The sequence below is a fragment of the Apis mellifera genome, linkage group LG9 (assembly GCF_003254395.2).
Source record: "Apis mellifera strain DH4 linkage group LG9, Amel_HAv3.1, whole genome shotgun sequence".
Classification (NCBI taxonomy): domain Eukaryota; kingdom Metazoa; phylum Arthropoda; class Insecta; order Hymenoptera; family Apidae; genus Apis; species Apis mellifera.
The window spans coordinates 9,690,215-9,711,387 of record NC_037646.1 but is presented as its reverse complement, the minus strand read 5'-3'; the positions used below and the strand labels follow the sequence as shown (position 1 = coordinate 9,711,387).

At 45.2% G+C, this 21,173-nt stretch overlaps 2 non-coding genes across 2 annotated transcripts; one reads left to right on the top strand and one right to left on the bottom strand.

Annotated features, from left to right (window-relative positions):
- Window positions 1-15,404: 15,404 nt before the first annotated feature.
- On the bottom strand, window positions 15,405-15,541 carry Mir3751 (microRNA 3751). Its single transcript, NR_039443.1, has one exon. It is a non-coding gene; the product is annotated as a microRNA 3751 (primary transcript).
- A 3,197-nt stretch (window positions 15,542-18,738) lies between these two features.
- Window positions 18,739-18,846, top strand: Mir3752 (microRNA 3752). The gene has a single exon (NR_039444.1). It is a non-coding gene; the product is annotated as a microRNA 3752 (primary transcript).
- The last annotated feature ends 2,327 nt before the right edge of the window (window positions 18,847-21,173 follow it).

Sequence of the window (21,173 nt, the reverse complement as noted above, 5' to 3'; positions counted from 1 at the left end):
GATGATGGATGATAGATGCGCGAGGCTAGGTGGTATTTAACGCGGTTTAACCGAAAGATAATCGGTAAGAGCATCGAATTGCAGATGAAACCGGCCGAGATGTCCCGATCTGATTGGAGAGCGGATTGGTTGAATGGTAAATACGGCTCGGTCGAATGGGATTACGAGTGGAAAATGCATGGTCGTGCGCGATTCCTCGCTGCAGATTCGGGATCTGAAAAAGTTTCGAGAGAGGAGGAAAATGGAAACGAATGATCGAGTCGAAATCGGCGGGAATATCGATATGGAATCTCGTACGTTTGGACGACGAGTGAGTGGTGAGCGAGGGTTACGCAGTAGAGTTGGGATATCGTGGTGGTGGTGGTTTCTCTAATCAAACGCAATTTTCCGCAGGTTCGCGTCAAAGCGACGCGGTTGAAAGTCTGGGAGCGCGCGCGTAGACGGCGCGATTCGTAAACGACAGAACTTTTCACGTTGCATTTCCAGCTGGCACATCAAAGCTGTTTTGTCGTTCCTCGTCTCGTCGCCGGTCAAGTTAAAGCTCGGATGCAACGCTCTCTCTGCGGGGAAAGATCAAGGAAACCTATATTCTTGTGACAAAAGGACGCGCCGAGTCGAGAGTTTTAATGGACGGAACGGTCGATTTAATGAAAAATTTCTTCTCCAAACGAGGAAATTGTCCGATGAAACGTTACCGTGCCGTGTCATCCAAACTTCTCCGTATTTCCGAAACGTAGTTGCGAAAGAGGATATTTTTCAAAGGGGAGTATCTCGGTCGCGGGAACGAGGCTCGAGGATCGAGGTATCGTCTCCTCATCTTCCGACTCATAATGCGCCTTCCTTCCGTGTTTGCCAAACCTACCCTTCGCGAACAGCAAAGTACAGGAGCAGGAGTACAGCAAAGTAAACCAAGTGCAACAACGGCGTCGTTGTTTTCATCGTGACGTGCTCGAACCGCCCTGCTGCTCACGGGGGAGACGAGTACACCAAGGATTTGCGATGCGTAGGAGCGACGAGAGAGAGAGAGAGAACGAAGAAAGAGAATGGAAACGCGGTAGAAACGCGAGCAACAGGAGGAGGAAAGAGTGGACAATGTTATTTTGTAGACTTAACCGTGCAAACAGCCCGAGCATTGTCGGGAGCGGTCTCTATGCAAATGGAATGGATGGCGAGACGCGACGAGTCGTCAAGTTCGCATCTAGGTAATTTTCTAAACGCGACCATCCTGGCCGCATTGTGCCCGACGAGAATGTCGAAATGCGGGAACACGAGTTTCTTTTCCCCCCGTTGCGCGAGAATCGCGGGAAAAGATTCCCTCCCCGTCCCGACTTTTCAAACACGGCGCCACTGTTTTCGATAGGCGATGCTAGTTAGGGAAGGGTTCCGCCTTTCTTCTCGGTACCCGTGAAAAACCCGAGCCTCCCTATTCACGCGCCTCCCTCTCGCGACACGAATGTAACCGTGCCATTGTTTAGCAAGACGTTGTTTAGGCGAAAGGAGTATCGTTTTTTTTTGCGCGGAGAATACGGAAGCGGCGAAGTGGACGCGAAAAGGCGCGATATTCATCGGTCGGGCAGGTAAAATTGTCCATCATAAACGGCGACAAAAGGCTCTGTTTTCGTTCTCCTGGTCGTTTTGTGTCCGTCGTCTTCGACAAAATCGGTGGACAAAAGGGGACGATATAAACGTTCGATAAACTCGTATAAATCCATCCGAAACGGCGAGAAGATCTTTGTGCTCGTCGTGTTTTCGGGGGCGAAGGGCAACGATTCTCGAGAAAGGGGCGGCCGAATGAAAAAACATGCGACTCGACACCGAAGACAATTTCGAATTTCAAAATATCCCGCAAACACGATGGGTCAAGCGTGGTGGATCACAATGGAGAGGGGCGTGGGGATAGAGAATGGAATGGTGTTGTAGGAATTGAAGAAAGCATGAAAAGACTGGCTGACAAGTCTCGAGGCGCGGCTCCATGGCTCCGTGCCCGTGTACTCTCAAATTTCAAAACTCGATTCTTCGACAAATTAGCTCGGACATTGAGGAGGTGGCAGGGCCCTGACACGTTTTCATTCGATTATTCGCGGCCGTGGGACGTTCGGCCGCGTTTTTACGCGTCGGTCCGCGACCGGCTCGAGTGGATCGGCTGAAAGCGGACGGAGAACACCTTGTTTCGCCCTTTTACCTGACAATGTATCTTTGTGCATATTCGCAAACAACCAGCCACACTTGGAATAGGAATAATAACAACTTCGAATCGAGTTCTCACGCATTTTTCTTCGATTTCTTTTTCTCTTTCCTTTTCTTTCCTTTTCTTTTCTTTTCTTTTTTTTCCGGGAACGTGAGATATCGTTGACAATTTTCTAACACGTTCGCCAATATTTAGTCGCTCGAACGTGTTTCGAAACGTAACGAGGATAGTAATTTTCTAGGTAGAGATCGTAGGAGGAAGAAATCGCGAATAGAAAGCGAAATGCGCGAATGAAGAAGACGATTTCCCCGCGACTCTCACGGATGATGAAAATTGAGAGCAATGGATGTCGCGTCGCTTCGAGGCGATGCGTCGACGAGGAAATTGAAAAATTAGATTCCTGACGCGCAACATCGGTTATTCTCCAAGGATACCGAGGCCACTTTCCAGATCCACGAGAGCGAGCTCTTCTTATCGCATTTATCCTCGCTACGAGCATGTTCCAACGTTTAATCTTGTAAAAAATCTTATAAAAAAAAAGAAGAAGAAAGAGAGAGAGAGAGAGAGAAAGGAAGAAAATCGTATATCGAAGAAAGGCGTGTATCTCGGGGAGCTTGAAATCGAAGGTTCAGAAATTGCACAAATTACGGAATATCAGAGAATCAAAGAGTCCGCTTAAAGTCTAACTCTTAGACCGTTAATTGCAGCATCAACCTCTTCTCCTAACTGGCAATCTGAGAGAATCAGAATTCAGACTGGAAGGAAGTTGAGCGTTATCGGTATCTTCCACGGCGAATACAATTAAAATCGAATATTCCCCGTAATCGTTCGCGTTGCCAAGTAAAATTGGAATAAATCCCGAGAAATTGAGACTTCTGAGTGCCCCTCGCTAATGATTCCTCAACAGGACAGGTGCTTTTTCGCTTTTAGTTACAGTCCCCGTAACGATTCGCGCCAAATTTTCGCGTGTGTCGTAATTGGGCATGGATTTTCGACGAAAATTCCAAGGAGAAAATCTCGCAAATCCGCGTTCCTCCACGAAAGATCATTGTCGTTGCTCGTCTCTCGTTATTACATTCATCTGTCAAGATAATTGCCAAGTATCGTCCGTTTTATTATTACGTTATTATAATTTTTTTTTCTTCTTATTCCTTCCTTCCTTCTTTCTTTCTTTCTTTCTTTCTTTTTTTATTTTTTTACATCTCTTGTAATTTATTCGTTTTAATTAATCTCCATCGCGATAGGACGACGCGACTACGTACAATTCGTTACTCTCACGCGCATTATACGATGCAAATAAGCATATAAATAATGAAGTCGGCGATGCGCAACAATTTAATTACAACGTTCACGCGGATTTCTTCCCCCGAACTTACGCGGTGTTCCCGCGTTGGAACCGTGTAGGTACATCAGTAATTACGACAAAGACGCACAAGTGCTGCTAATGAACTCTTCATTCAGGCCACGACTACAAATAATTTACATCCTCGGACGGAGGAGATGTAATTTCTATCACAATACAGCTTCTCGCGAAAACTGTAATTCCTTGCCCGCCCGTAAATCCCGGGGATTCCGCTGAATAAACATTCATTGCCGGACTAATTGCAAACGAAGACACGAAATATCGATGACTGGCGAATTTATTTATTTCTCTTTTTTTTTTCAACGAGCTATATGAAAATCCATCGTCTTTGTTTTCAAAAAATTTCAAGCGCTCCTTTCTCCTCCTCGAAGAGATAATTCGAAGAATTCGTTACGTCTCCAAGTGGAGAAAATTTCGTTGGATAAATTTAGATTTAAAAGAAAGATTTTTGTAATTTTAACGGCGGAGAAGAATAATCTATCTATTCGAGGACGATGGAGAATTCCTTTCTTTCTACAACTTTCTGATGACATCAAAGATATAATCGTACAATTTTTAATCAGGAAGGATTTTGCCGAATTTAACGAATGTAACGAATAAACACGATGTTGAAACGAAGAAGAAGGTGAGTTAAAATTTTGCAATTTCCGGAGTCGGACGTGGAATTCTACTTAAACTGCAGGCGAGACGAGCGCACGAGTAGTAGGCCTACGTGCCGACGGATCGCGGCATCCGTCGCGTGGCAAACCATCCTCCCGTCAAACTTCGTTTCCACTTCTCTAAATAAGATATACTCAATTTGCTCAAACTTCGTTTAAAGACCGTGCAAAGAAAAGCGAGTGGAAGCGACCGCAGGCAAGAAAATGTTCCTCGCAAAACGTGGACAAACGCGATTATTCGATTCGAACGATTTCGAGAAAAAAGGTGAAAACGCTTCTATTCTTCGAAACGTGAATCTCTTTTGAGAAACAGAAAGAGATGAAGTAATTGTAAATTACGTTTGATTTAATAATTGACGGTGTTAATGAGAAATTAGATGAATTTACGCGCCTATCCCATCGTATAAAATCATCCTTAACGATTCCCCAAGCCTGATTCGAGGGAGAATCGAATTTCACGAGTTTGCCTCGGACGACGGAACCGTTTCTCAAAGTGTTCGAAAATTTTCATATTTGCGACGTATTCCATTATAGGAGTTGGGAGAGGGGGGTGGCGACCGCATTCAAATCCCACTGGACAAAAGTTGTGTGCCGCCGTCGAACGTATCCAAACATTGTCGAGCGCAGATGTCCCGGGCTTTTTACAATAAGAATATATCTATTCGGGATACGCGCTACAACTTTTCCCGAAACGTAACGAAAAATATTTTATCCCAGGTCTGTGGACATGGACAGTTTCGACGAACTTCGCGCCTCGTTTCCAACAATTTCCAAATTGTTCCGTCCAATGTTTCGTCACGATTCTGATAATTACACGTTACGATATATCCCGCGCGTATAAAAATTTTGACGAGAAGGTGGAGAAAATTCGAACCACGACGAAATCTTCGTCAGAAAACCCGTGAGAAAACGCGTCGAATCGTGAGAGAAAATAATCGTTCTACGAGATAATATAAACGACGGAGAAGAAAGAAAGAAAGAAAGAAATAAAGAAAAAGAAAGGAAGAAAAGAGTGAAATAAAAGAATCGGAATCAAATAGAAAGAAAGAAAGAAAAAAAACAAAAAAAAAGGAAAAGAAAAAGAAAAGACATACCGATGGAAGGATCCTGGTTGTATCAAGCGTCGATCGACGTGACCCCCGTCCCCGTTTGGCCATCATCCGAGCAAAGGAAAGAGATAAAAGGGAGGAGTAAGGAGGCGATCGAGAGAAAGGAAAAAAAAAGCGAATCGGACGTGTAAACTGCGTAACCTGACGCCACGCACTGGTGGCAAAAAACTAAACGCAGAAAAGGGCAGGAGGCTGAGTGGTCCCCGTGTCGGTGGCAGCGATCGTGAACTATTTCGAAAAGCATGCCCTGTGCTCGTGCTCTCTCTCTCTCTCTCTCACCACTATGCTTCTTTATCCTATTGCTCGTTACCTCTCTCGCGCTCGAGCCCCCTATCAGTTGCCTCGCCTCGCCTCGCCTCGCCTTGCCTCGCCTCGCCTCGCCTCGCTTCGCCTCGCCACGCCGCTGTTTCTTCGTTCTCTGCGAATTGGTATTATGGTTCGGCCCTCTCGAGCGAAACGGAGATGCAAGTTCGATTCACGCGCGTATTTACGCGAGACGCACATTTGCACTCTCGATGCTCTCGCAGTCCCGTGAGTGCAACGCGCGTTATATGCGCCGCTATGCATGTACACGGGCATCGATACAGATGCGGTAATGCATCGAGAAGGAGGCGGGAGGAAGCGGCGAATTTCGACTGAAACAAGAGAGAAAGGGGATAGGGGGAAGAGGGGAGAGGTTGACGAGAGGATCGAGGGGGGATAAAGAAGGTTCGGAAGGTTGCAAAGGTATATAGGTATATACGTGTATAAATATATATATATATATATATATATATATATATATATATATATATGTATATATATATGTATATAGGGAGGAAGGAGGAGGAGGAGGAGGAGAGAAGGCGAAAGAGAGCGAAAGAGAGAGAGGATCGAAGGGCGAGGAGCGATGGAAGAGAGGGAAGGGGGATGATGGTTGAGAAAGAGAGAAGGATACGCGTCTGCAAAGGAGAAATCATTAAAAAAATCGGAAAACAAAGGAGAGGGGGCGTGCCTCGAGCCAAGATGGCCGTACTACTGGCGGCCCGGAGGCAGGAGCTTTTAATTAATGCAAAAAAAACGAGGGGTGCGCGGTGGGAAGAGGTGGGAAGGTAAGGGAGCCACCACGACGCCTCCCGATTTCTCCAAGCCTCTCCCCCTTCCACCCTCCCTTTTTTGCCGCCCACCGCGCACCGATGCGGTTTTCGAATAAAGTCGAAAATACCGATCGGCGATGCTCCGTGTCGTCGTTCCACGTTATATATACGTGGGACGCTTTCGTCGTCGGTGCGAATCGACCAAGCACGACGCCTCGTCTCGCCTCGCCTCGCCACGCCGATAATAATCTCGCTCGAAAGGGCTGCCTCTTTGCGCCGACTGTACCGTAATGGGGTAGATGTGTGCTTTGTGTGCACCAGCCCTTCGGGAGTGTTACAACGGGTGGGGATATCCAAACAGGAGGTGGGGACATTCGTAATAACTCGGGATAGAGTCCCTGCCAGGCGAGAGACGGCCGAATCGCGTTGAAAAAATCCCGTCCAATTTCCACCGTTTTCGAAAAATCGCCCTCCCCGTCGGAACCTCGATCGCCGATCGCTCGACCTTCCATCTTGGATCGAGCGCAATTCCCTGGGTTTGCCGCTCGCTCCCGAGAAACCGGTCTCTTCGTATACAGCCACCCTTCCGCCCGCGCAAAAATCAACATGGCAGGGAGAACGCAGAGATGGCGGCTGCTGCGGCCCGACTCTCGTCTCGTCTCGTTTCGTTTTCTCTCGCCCCCTCCGTGGCTGGGAAAACCCGATTATCAGATTTAAATGTGAAATCACGCGGGCCGTCACTTAGCAAGGCCCGAAAACTAAACGCGGGGACCGAGAGGAAGCGTAAATCGCCGCTAAATAACGAGCTAACGAGCCGACTTGCGGGAGAATTCTTGGTCGTCATCGGCGAACCAGTGACTCCGACAGCCGAATCTCGCCAACCGACGAATTTGCATCGAATTCCGTACCCTAATGCGATCGAGCCTGTCTTCTTCTTCTTCTTCTTCTTCTTTTTCTTCCTTCGAGGAGGCAGAATTCAAGAAGAATTATCCCCGAGCCAAGTTTTTTGTTATGCATGAGCTAAACGTTCTCCAGAACGAAAAGGGGGATGCTTGGGGTTGGAGAGGTTGGTTTGTAGGCTAAAGAGAATTGTACTTTTCTTTTGTCATCGATAATATCTCGAACGTAAACGACTCTTCTCGGGATATCCACTGCACGCCTGATATTTTTTATTGTTCGACACATCGTGGTAAATTCTCATTTTCCCTCTCATCGATCTTCTTTCTTGGCTATATTTTTAATATTAATTGATAAAATTTAAAAAAAAAAAATCTTATTGCGCGCATCCTTCTAAACTCTTACCGCTTTACGCGATTGAGATTGAATTTAATTATCTATAAAAGAGGAGAAAGAAATATAAAATTTACGCAACGTGCCGATAAAGAGAGAATATATAAATACAAATCCTTATAAACCGACCAAGAGATCCGATTCTCATATCAAGAAGAGTCATTTTAAAATTGGCGCAAACGTTTCGAGAAAAATTGGAAGCATCGGTACACGTGATCACTTTGAGATCTATTATCTAAAAATTTCTTCGATTGTTCCCGTGATGTCGGTGGAAATGCATCAAGAGGAGAAAGAGAGAGAGAGAGAGAAAGCCACGTTTCGGAGGCGTTCCGTCGTCCTCCATTTTTCTTTCCTTCCGGAGGAGAACGCGTTCGCCGCACTGCAACCCTCGGTCTGAGCATTTATCATGCGACACACACGGGGGTTGTTTTCACGTGACCATGTTCAATTACTTACCGAGCATACATCGACAAGGGAAAGAGTTCGGGAGAAAGGAGGCTGCGTCAAGGGGTTGATAGACCGGAGCCATTAGTAGAAAAATATTTTCCAAGGGGCTATTTCGAGCACCACCGGTATAAACCCTCTAGGCCTGCTACACAACGATGGGGGGATTTTAAAACGATTTATGTATCTCGATTGAACGCGTAATGACAAAATGGCGACCGCGCCGAGATACAATCGTACAGCGTAAGATTATTCTTCAACGACAGATAAATTATTTCGAAACAATTATTTCGAGGAATATTCTTTACAACGTTCGCGTTCCAAAGATATATAACGTATATATAACCTTTTTTTGTCTGAATTTTCTACACAACCAAGGATTTACATCGTTAATAAATTATATAGAATTATATAATGTATAAAGAGAAGAAGAGATCGATGTTCGAAGAAAATAAAATTTTGAACGTGTAAAAAAAAAAAAAAAAGAAGACAAGAAATAATCTGGCAAGAAATCTTTCGCTCTGTCTGTAAAAATACATACACGATGCCTCGTCGTCATCGATTCGCTCGTTTAAATCATCGACGACGATCTAAAATTAAGATAGCAATCGCGCCCTCCACCCCTCCTCGAGCCTTTAACTTGTCTTTTTTCATCCGAAGATCCGTGTTTGACGTCCCTCGAGGCATCGAAAACATAAAGAAACGCATGCATAAACGATGATCACACGCGATGAAGGCACAGCGTTCTCAAGATGGCGACCGTCGCGCCTCCCGAGTCACGGAGGACGCCTTCGACGCCCAACGGAGGAGGAGGCAAATCGAATGCAAAAAAAAAAAAAAAAAAAGAAAAGAAAAAAGAAAAAAAATAGGATGCTTCTGGGTGATGGTCGGGTCTCGATGAAAATTTCAAAAAACCGTGCCAGGTTACGGACGTAAGCGCGCAATTGTTGCAGATACCATTAAACGTTAAACCGGTCGTTCCTGACATCGTCCCTCGGAAATAATGACGGCAGAGTACTTAACATATGCGCATAAATCTATTATTAAAATTCACCGCCTTTGTGCGTGAACCGTGTCGACATTTTTATTTCTGGACCCTAGCTCGGCGTACATATGGAGCGTTCGTGGAATCTGAGAACCGCATTAAAAAAAAAAACCGCGCCATCCATATGCCGTTGCGACTCTAATCATAGCTATTATCGCGACACCCCCGCCATTCACCCCTCCTTTTTTTAAACCCGCCATCCTATTCTTCTCGCAATGCACGAACGTGTATAAACGTTAATGACTCGAGGTGCGCTACCACTGGCGAGAAAAATCATGACCGATGGCGGTTTTCAATATTATAGCTCCCTTTTTTTTTTCTTCTTTCTTTTTTTTATTTGCCTTCCTTTTTCTTGCGTTTACGCTCAATAGACGATTGGGGGTGGAAGTAGGGGTGTTGTTCGCGAGCATAGAATCTTCGTGATCGTAAAATCGGATGGGACGGTGAACGAAACGAAAGAGGATTTCTTTTTTCTTTTTTAAGGATACGTTTCCATTTCTATCACGTCGTAGATTCTTCGAGGATAAGACGCGGCTGAAATTTTATAGAGAAAATTTCATCTCGCCGTGAACAAGTTTTAACGCCATTATTCTTTATCGAAGCGATATCATCCCCGTACAATTATGTATCGCGGTTAAACGAGGAAGTCGCGCGGTCGTAGGAATCTTGCGGAAAGCACGAAAAAGGACGGGGGAGGGAGGAAGGAAGGACGTTGGTTCGCCAGATATCGAAGAGTACAACACACAATTTTCTTCGAACCACTAACTCGCTACAAAAGATGTCTTCTGGTTGTGACAAGCATTCAGTGGAGAGGTAGTCAGTGAAAGAGGGGGGCGAGGGGTGAAAAGTTCCTTGTGGAAGCGAAAGGACATCGTAAGATAGCGTGCAGGGCGACAGTGCCTTTAGGATTCTTGGACGAGGGCACTTGACAATGGCCGGAACGAAACGACTTTTCCGCGTCGGACCTTTGACAAGGCGAGCTTCTCTCCTCGTATATATCCACCTCGCCACCACCCCGCGTTTTATTCTCGCTCTTCCGCCCCATCGGCCTTTTATTCCATCGGCAGGACTCGCTCGCGAAATTGCTGATAGAAATTTGAGCAATTTTCCAAATGGTCCCTTTCTTCGTCGAGAAATTGAGCGGTCAATTAAGCGAGGAACGAGAAGGATCTCTGTACGAAAATGGAAACTGGGATGCTCCTTCGTCGGTCGACGTTCTATCTATCTACGAGTTGTCCATCTTCCGCGTCCGATCCAATTTTCATCGTCCCGAAGAAATTGTATCGTTTCGATAGACTATTCTCAACGTAAGATTCGATTGCGACATTCTACCATTTTTTCACTCGCAAAAAATACCTTCTTGGAAAAATATTTAATCTCCATTTAGGAAACGAATAAGAATAAATATCTTTCGCTATAGGAGTAATGACAAGCAAAGGACGATGAGGGAAATATTTGGGTGGCGAGTGGAAATGGATTTTCGAAAGGAAGAGGATGAAAGATTGATAAGGGGGGGGGGGGGGAAGAACGGTATAGTAATGGCTTTACTATTTGCAGCCAACGGAGCATACAGCCATTTTCTATCAAGAGTTAGCTCGTTAGCGTTTAAGCGTAATTGCATCACTCGTAACTGGTGTACCCCGAGGGGGCCGAATCGCCTTACAAAGTCGCGTGAGTCATTTTGATTGGATCCAGAAATTAAGGGTGGTAAAATGGCGGCCGCACGAAACTGCCTTTGGCAAGAAAGCGAGGGCACGACAATGCCAGCTCAAATATTACGCCCGTCTTGTATCTTTTCTAATTGCGATCCAACTAACGAGTAAGCCAGATACCATCGACGAAGACCTCGTCCTTTATAATTTATAATTGTCTTCGATGTCATTGTTTCGATATCTCTTTGCAATTTTTGAGGATGATCGCAAGTCAATTGGAATATGATAACGATTCGATAAAGGCCGGCCAAATTTCACTGCCGAATAACGAATTGATCGATTGATTATTTTGAATTGGAATAGATACGTGTATATAGATTCCTCTTAAATCTAAAAGAAACTCTAAAAGAAAATAACCATCCTTTTTCGAATTTTCAAATCGCGCAACAAATTAATTTCAAATTTCACGAAACCAATAATCTTGTATAAATGAAAATGGAACATGAAGAGATAAACTAAGTTTAAAAACCACAATGGAAAAACTAATTTCCGATTTAAGATATTTTTCAGAAAAGAAAAAAAAAGAAAAAGAAAAATGAAAAATATCGATATACCCGTTGTTACGAATCCTCGGATATTCGAAGAAATTTGTCAACGAACGCAGAGGGATCTGCAAAAACGGAAAAGGGGGGTACGAGGAGCGTAACGAGGCACGGTAGGAATCGGCTTAAGCTGTTTCCGATCTTTCCCCGTTGGCGGGCAATCGAGCGGCGAGTAATTCTCGAATTTAATAAGGAACTCGATCGAGGATCGTTAATAAAAGGAAGGGCGGCATCCGTGGAGTTAACGGCGCGAAATAGAGCGAAACGTCGGCAAGACGTCGACGATTCGCCGATATCAACTGGATATCCTGGTATTTTATCTCATTCGATTATAAAGCACGCGGACTCGTCCGCGTTATCGAATTTATTATCAATTTTCGGGGAACGGCAATTTCCCGGCGGTGGCTGTGCGACGCTGATTTCCACCCTTTTTCAACCGGGGGACTCCATTTCTATCTCCAGTCGGCCGGAAGTCTTGCGCGAATGGCTGCTCAGCCATTTCCGCACGAAGAAGAAATCAAATGAGCGAACGATGGAACCCGCCGGGTATTGGAAGGGGAGGTTAGGGTGATGTGCTAAAAAAGACATGCTCGAAGGAAGGGATAAGGGTCCCCTTCGCCACTCTCCCACTACCCTTCTCCCAATAATTTTAGAAAATGTTTCAACGTTTCCCTCCTCTCCTCCTCCGTATCTCTTCACCTTCCCTCTTATTATTCCTTCACTTTTCCACGTTCGCGCGAGGCGTTGCGCGATCGTCCTTCGCGATTTTCCCTAAAGCGAGAAAAATCCTCTCCCCCCCCTCCCCCTATCGTTAGAAGATAAATGTTCTCTTCTTTCTGCGAAAAAGCCGTCCTCCGTACGTCTCTGGACACGCGCGAGAGGGAAAGGATCGCGCTGACTGGACAGCGCGAATCAGAAATCACTTCTGTATAGTCTCTACGATTTTTCGTTTCCAATCTTGCTCCGTTATATTATATTATATTCGAATAACGATCCTAACGAAATGTTTTTCGAATTTTTCGTTTTGGATGTTTTTTTATGATTTATAAAATATCAGTACGCGAGCAGTGAGTTGTCTTTGATTGTTATTATAACGTGAAAATTGTAGATAAAAAGAAGAAATTATTGAGTGATTATTTGAAATTCTATCATGAACGAGTTCTGTGAAGAACGGGTTGGTTTATGGTTATGGTTTATGTAATAAAATTTTGAAGTTTCTCTATGGATATTTTAATTTAATAAATTTATAGTGTATAAGTATATATATATTATATTGGATATTTTAAAGAATATATATATACAGAAAAAAATAAAAATTTTGAAATATATACATTATTTTTAGTAAAATATTTCGGAACATTCTCCCAATATTATTGCTTTAACTTGTTAACAATATAAAAATAATTATGTAAGTTATCGAGAAGATGAAAATCTACAATACAGTTTATTGTAATTTTCAAATATTTTTCGTGTTCATTTATAAATTTTTCGTCGTGAATATTGGCGAGAACAAGCGTTCTTTTTCGAAGAAAGGAAGAGAAGAAACTTTACAAACTTCATCCGTTAATTCCTTCCTAGGATAAATTAAAAATATTTCTAGATTAGAAATTGTTCGCGTCACTGGTGAGGAAATACGGAGAAAAATAAGCGTGTACATTTTATCACTCGCGTATTAATCCGTGTTGATTGAAATCGTGCTGAAACGTACTTTGGTAATTTTCCAATTGCACCGTCGAGCACAATATGAACATAGTTATCCAACTAGGATGTCCTCGACTAACAACAAGTTTCTGAATAAGCTACTTCGAACTAGTTTTAACGAGAATATCACGTGGACGCGTTTAAATAAAAGTCATTAGAACGGCCCGAACTTATCTTATTCCTTGTTTATTTCCGTCGAAATAAAATTAAAGAAAGTTGTTGTCGTAGTCTGCTCGAACTTGCAGACAATATTGCTCGATTTATTACGAGTGTCGTTTATCGTAACAGAGAATGCTTTTCGAGTTTAAGATCGAATTAGAAATTCGATGCAATACTTCGATCAATTTATTTCATCACCTTTCCTTTATCTCCACGACTCTCGATTTCCGATTAACTCGACAATCAAATTTCGAATCTGTCTCATCTTCCTTTCCTTCTTCCTTCTTCCTTCCTTCCTTCCTTCCTTCTTTTCCCCTTCTCTTCCTTCTTTTCTCTCTCTCTCTCCAAGAGAGAAGCTGATCGGTATCCTTCCTGATCGTTCCGCGTATCCTCGATCACGATCGACTCGAAACGATAAACCAGGGAAGAACTGCGATTCACGATCGAAGAAAAACGCGCGTGGAATTGAAAAAAAATCGCGAACAAAATACTACCTTGTTAATAGAATAGATGATCGAAACGAAGGCACGGTTTGCTTCGTGTTTCCATCGGGGCCGGATCGAGCCGCTCTATCGCGATCTCGAACGGTATCGAGAACCGTTATAGGAAGAAGCGATCGTATTTCCCGTTCCTTCCTTCTTTCCTATATATATATATATATATATATATATATATATATATGTATATAGCCGAGTTACGGACAACCATGAGAGGAAAATGAGAATGGGAATGGTGACGTACACACAGGTGGATGTACGTAAGTGCGCGTAAATGACACACGTGTACGTCCGGGAAAGAGGGAGGATTTCTGGGAGGGTAGGAAGAGGGACGGCGTTGTGAGACGCGGGATGGTAAGGGAACTCGCGAAAGGGTGGTTCGATGGATAGGAAGGGGTGGGAGGGGTGGTCGGCGGTGCGGTTGTATGCGATGTGCGCGACGGCCTGTAGCGAGGAATAGGAATATGAATATTCGTGGTGTTGGCACAGCCTGCGGGATATATATTCAGCAGCGAGTCACCCCGCCCGCGGAAAAAAAGTCGACAATGCACCGAGGGGTTGCGATTTAAATGCAGTCCGCAGTGATTGGTGAACCCGCGGGGTGGTGGGCGTGGCCGTCGTGCCTTATGATTTTATATGTAGCCTCTTGATAGCTCCAGCTGTCCCCCTCCCTCCCCTCTACTCTGCCGCCGACTATCCGACACCCGACCACCACCACCCCCTACCCCCGCGGCTGCGAGCCTTCTTCCTCCCCCGGCGCATCAGCCCGCTGCATCCGTTCGAATGCATAAAATACACGTAAGTGCGAGAGCTCGCCTCTCTCTGGCTCGAGTGTAACGCGCATAATAGATGAAGAAAAGAGTGGAAACCTTCTCCTCCTCCTCCTCTTCCTCCCCTTCCTCTTCCTCCTTCCCTCCCCCTCCTCTCTACGTCTACGAGAGGGAAAATGGAAAAATATTTTTCCATTTCACCCTTGTACGACGGGTACGCGCTCCTTATCCGCCGCTCAGACGAGCACACGTGACTTGCCACCTCTCCACTACTACGTCCACCCCCCGAGGGTCACTTCTTTTAGAGGCGACCATGGATTCATTCTCTCCCGGGACTAAGCTCTCTTGTAATGAGAAAACATTCAATCGTCGCAATCGTTCGGATTTTCCAATAGAATCCGTTCCTTGTAAATTCTCACCTCTTGGAAAAGAAAGAAAAAAAAAAGGAAAGGAAAGGAAAGAAAAGAAAAGGAAAAGAAGGAGGAAAAAAGTAGCGCGCCAATCCACCTGCCAATACTCTCGTACGTAAAATTAATATCCAAGGGACGAGAGAATTTAACGTAATGAATTTTTTCTTGGTGGAAACTTCCTTTTTTTTTTTCTTTCTTTCTTTCTTTCTTCTTTACTTTCCCCCCCCCCCCCTTCCTCGATCGTTGTTCGATGTTATCTTGGGAGGAAATTCGGTGGAAGAGGTCACGACCGCGTGGCACTGGATGCAGATCGCGGGCTAAGAATTAATAGATAGCGAGTGTCAAGGCGCTCTTTTGCTTCTTGCGTTTAGCTGTTTCAGCACATTAATATTCATACGATCCCGAGCCCCCTGCATCGATCCTCCTCAACCTCGCCAGCCTCCTTTTCACTCCCCCCGACTTCCACCACCACCCCCGAAGTAAACCGTCATGCATCGCTCTGTCTATGCAATTGCAGTTTTCGAAATTCTCGGGGTGCCACCGCGTTGGATGGCCGGTCAATACGCGACAAACATTTTTCTCCCCTCTCTCCCTACCTGAGTGCAACGCGAACGCATCGTAAAATCGCTGGCCTGTCAAAAAGGGGTGTCGCGGAACGACTCGATCCTCGAGAGAGAACCTTCCTTCGCTTCGAAAATCATCCTTCGCCACGCGCTACCATTTCGTCGTCACGTGTTCGTGACGAATCGAGAAGAGGCCGTGGCTGAATCGACGAACCTATTCTCTCCTTCTTTTCATTACTTTTTAAATCGACGAAAGAAGTATCCAGATCCAAGGATATCCGCGAAAAGAAATGGGATAAAATATTACGCGTGTGGCGGAGGAAAAAGCCGTTGCATCGTCGGCTAATTCGACGAAAAATTTGCAAAGCAACGGTTTCGAGGAAAACTTCCCTCCCGACTTTGCATTCTTCTCGTCGCCAGACGCGTCCTCTCTCGTGAGGGAGAAACAGGGGCGAAAGAAGAGTTACTAGCCTAACTAGCGTGCTTTCATGTATGGTACTACATGTGGTGAGGCCACTAGAGCACAAGTGCCGGAAGATTCTCCGGGTTTGTTAGTAGAGGCCTGTTGCATCTTCGCTAGCCTCGGGCCAAGTTGAAAAATCACCGGGAAGGTGGCTCGCGAGCAGAGAAGAAAATAGCGAGGAACGCCAAAAGCTACAGACCACTTCTTTCCCACTTTGGAACACTCGAGACACGCGTCGTCCAAGATTCTAAACCGCGATACCAAACGGATTTCACACGTTGCCCTCTCGTGTTTCTTTGTATTTTGCAGCGAGAAAAAAAAAACCTACTCGCAAATCTGTCCTTTCGTTGAGTATCGTTTAGAGAAAATTTGGAAGGAGATTATTTTCGCGTCTCGGATATGTAAGAACTGTCGATGCGCGGAGGGGGGAGGGGGATCGACGGACAAAGAATTCTCTCGGATAAACGAGAACGCCTCCCAACGATTTACCGATCGGACGAATAATAAGAGAGCTGTATCATCGGAGAGCTGCGAACGAAATCTTTCTCCGTAGCCCATTCAATGGTCTATCAGTTTCTGAACCCGCGTCGAAAGCCACGAACGGATCGGCCGAAGATGGAAAACGGAGAAAGAGAGAGAGAGAGAGAGGGCCAGGCGTCGCTCGGCCGGCAGCAACTCTCGTCGTCTTTAAATGACTAATCAAGTAGTCAACCGTAATTATGTCTTGCCAGACCTATTACGAGCTATCCTTCCCTTTCTCGCGTCTCGATCGTAACGAAGATCGCGTCGAGAGATGTCGATTCGCTTCCCATATGCTCTCGCCATGACTGACAGATCAAATTAAAGTTACAACCAGTATCGTTTATTCTCAATATATCTCTTATTATACGAGCGACGAACGAAATCATTTCTCATCGTTACTCGTCGTGCCAGATATCCTGTTTATCCTTCAATTAAAATTCGAGTATAAAGGAGAAAAAGGACCGTAGAATAAATCCACGATTGAAATTGGAAGGAAAGAAATCTCGAGTCTATCGGAGAATCGAATCTCGAATCGGTTCGAAAGGAAAAGGAAAGGGAAAAAAATTCTACTCGTCTCGGGAGGATCATCTCGGAAGGCGTCAAAGAATTAAACGACGTTTCTCCTAAAAATCGTCGTTTCTCGCGGAGAGGGGAGGGGAGGGGAGAAGGAGGAGGAGGAGAAGGAAGATCGGCTCGATGCATCCGCGCGTCTTTTTTCCTTCTTCTTTTTTTTTTTTTCGAGCGAGCGAACGGAAAGGAGAAGGACGCGCTCGTCGCACCTGGCTCCCTTGGACTTTGATCTTGGAACAAACATGGCTGCTGTAATTTCGTCGTTAAGGGGGCGTGGCACGTGTGATACCATCGTGGTTGCGATGGGGGTCGTGCAAACAAGAAACGGCGGACTCTTCGGGGGTTCTGTGCACCCCTTAACAGGGAAGGAAGGTCCGAGCGCACGAGGGAGAGGAGGCCAGTGTTGGTAGAACGCGGCTGGGCGTGTGTAGGTGTTTGGTACCTGCGCCGGGCAAGCATAATTATTTCTTAGCGTGGTGGCGCGGCCCATTGCTGCAATTAAAATGCCGAAGAAAAAAGAACGAGATGCGGTAATGAGAGCGTTTGGGGTTGTACGCGCCGTCCCATTAGATATTTCCATGTGTATCACGCGGGAAAATAAACCGAAATCGTTACGCGAATCATTATGGCCGTTTCTTTTTTATCAACCGCCACGCCTTTCCTCCTTCGATGGGCGCAATATGGAAAATAATATCGCTTTCCACCACCCTTTTTCGATTCTCGGCGTCCGAATATCGAGCAAGGGGGAGATAAATTTTTCCACGAGAGAGAGAGAAGAACAACATTGAATCCGGATTGTTAGATTGCCACCGGATTGTCGGTTTGTCAACAAACGAACGATTGGATACGACCGTGCGCCTTTGTTATTAAATCGAAATAGGTAAGCAAATTACTGCTCGTATACTAATACAAATTTTATTTTGTAGCTCTAAGCTGCGAGAGGTGTTACGTTCAGTCAAGTTCGAACGCTCGACGAATATCCGTGCTAAGAATAACACGCTCGATTCGACGAGAGTGGCAACCGGAGTGAAAATTAGAGCCAATCTCTTTTGATTCTTTTATTTCCACTTCACATATTGATTAAATCGGTAAATCGGATAGAAATATTTTGCGGTAAAACGGTAATGACACGTATTTTAAAAGAAAAACATTGTTGGTACATTGTTTTTTTGCCGCTCGAAACTTTATCTGGTCGTTTGAACGCGCGATTAGGTGGCCGGCGAGCGACGAGCGAATTTCGAGAGAGCGAGATCGGGGACGGCGGTGCAATAAACGAGAAATCGTGACTGTCAAGGAATCGGCATCGAATGATTCCGAGCCATTAAAGGCCCGAGGCGCCTATGGGAACGCGTTGTCTCCGAATAGGGCCAATCACATGGAAGGACTGTGACTGTTGCCGTGTACCGGCCGGGGCCTTAATTGGATCGTATAATGAGCGAATGACGCGCGGACCCAACGTGGCCAATACCAGACGTGCTTAGACCGAGATTTGACACGGATGACAAATCGGGCCAATTTCGTTTCTACGCCCCGTGGAAATTTCCTCCCTTCGTTCGCCTCCCTCCATCAAATTCCGTACAAACTGGCCGGATGACAAAAATTGCCGGACGATAAAACGAATCGATATCTGGGAATATTTGACCTCGTGCATATACGTGCGCAACGAATAGCGAAGCTGAGCTATAATTTAGAAAAATTATCGACAACGCGTTTCCCCTTCGATTTTCCATTTCTAAACTGTGGATAAAGTTTCCTTGCGAACCGAAGCCGATTCCACGAGTATCCGTTCCCCTAATCTTCTCGCGAGACGAGATCTGGATCTACACGCTAACGCGTGTAATAAAGAGCGGAGTGAATTGGCGAATATTTGGACAATACGCTTCAATCAAGTTAGGACAAGCAAATCCCCATTGTGCGTGTCCCGAGGCAGAAAAGACATTAAAACGTTGCAAAACTCGGCGAGACACCCTCGAGCATCAGTCAATGCGTTAATTTCTCTTTCACACTGGTGGTAAGAAGGTGAGGAGGGAGGGGGAGGGGAGGGAGAGAGGAGGGACAAAAAGAGGAGGCTCTCGCAGCAGAAACTCATAAGTATTTCCACTCCCTGGGTGGTTTACACGCCGGATTGGCATAATCTCGCAAATGTCTCGTTTCCAACGATCGCGAACGCGATGTCGTTACGAGAGAGAAACGAGAAGGAGGATGGACGCCTGTGTTAAGCACGCAACGGTATGCGTGCATCTCTCTCTTTCTCTTGTCTCCGCGACAACGCTCGTCTATCGTGTATTCGCGCGTACAATTCGCAGATAAGTGTGGGTATTTGCGCGTCTGTGTGTTTGCGCGCAAAGTCGACGACGACGACGACGACGACGACGAGCTTCTTCATGGAAAAGCGATCCTTAAAGTTTAATATTTAACGAGGGCTCGCTTTCTCCTTTCCCGCCGTTGTAGATAGACGGTTGCGTTACCTCGCGATCAGCCCGTTAAAAAACTTGTATTACGTAATTCCTTTTGAAGTCGTATCCGGTGCACCATTAAGGGCAGCCGGCGCGCGACCGCACTTTGATAAATTTCCAGAATATTCGAAGAACTCGACTTTGGAAGTCGTGGGCTCGATCCCGGAGGCCACGACCGATCGCGGAGCTTGCCTCGCCGATCAAAGGATCGACTCGCTCCGATCTCAATTCTCTCCCAACGATCCGAGGCCTCCTGGCATTTTTCCTCCATGAGAAATGTGTGCGTTGTGAGTCGTGTGTGGTGAAAGGGAAACGTCGAGCCGAACTTTATTCGCGCCTAAGCTAAGAAGAGATAAATAAATAAAAGAATTCTCGGCGAAGGAAGTTGCGCTTATTTCTCACACGGCCACGCCATTCGACTTTTCTCTCTGTTTCTTCCGTGATTGTTAGGCAACGAAATTCATCGCTTAGATTTCAGAAATCGATCTTTACGGAATCCTACGGCACGATTGATTACGTAAAAATCAAATTTTCAACAAGAGAAAAATACTCGAGTCGAGTTTCTAAACGAATCTCTTTCCACGAAAAATGAGTGGATTTCAATTCCAACGTTTATAAAAGCATACCGAATTCGGCGTACGATCATTTCGAGATATGGATATTAAATTATTAGATTTTGCGATGAAAAAGCTCGCGGTGAAATGATATGTCGTCGCGCAACGGAACGATTAACTGGACGAGGATAAATAGGAATCTAAAATTGGAAATATGTGTACATCGACGAATGATCAACGTCTTTTTTTTTTTAAATCGCAAGATAAATCTTCTATCGCCAATTAACGAGACGAACGAATTTCATATCGTGAACGGACCATTGTCTTTTCGAGGTAAGTTGGATTCCATTCGTCGGGAAGGGTATTCATTCGAACATTGAAAGGAATGTAAATTCGAGCGATTTCTGGCTGGAAAAATGCTCGCGCTCCCGGCACGGAAGCGAGTGTCCTGCGAGTGTTTCCGTGAACAAAGGGTGCGTGGTGTAATTTGACGGTATTGTAAAGCGGCGTTGCGACGACGCGTCGTCGATCTTCGCGATGCAACCGAGTACGGGCAAGCAAAATGGAGCTGGCGAGGATTTCAGGGAATATTATTCTCCCCCGTTAAGGGGAGAAAGAATTGACCGGAATTCAGTTCGATCCCCGGCGCGCAGACGGCAGCACGTTCAGAATTACCGACTAGATGTATGCTGCCATCTGTTGGAACCCACGAGAACCTTGAAATTCACCAGAGATTTTGGAAAAAGTACACCACATTTTTGAAAATACTGCCTCCTAACGAGCATTAATCGTCGTTGCACAATTCTATCGTCGATCGTCGATCGGATTTAATCCAGGATCATCTACGATCGCGTTCAATCACTTTTATCAAGATGGTTTCGTGATTCAGAAGAGAGGTAATTTTTTCAGAAAAATTCACATCCAATATCGAAATATTCCTTCGAAAAATCGAAACAAAATTATTCGATGCGAATATCGGCAAGTTACGAAAATGCAAGGATGTAATTATTTAAAGAAGAAAATTACCGGTTGATTAAAAGGTAAATAAGGACAATTTAAATAATTTTTTTAGAATATATC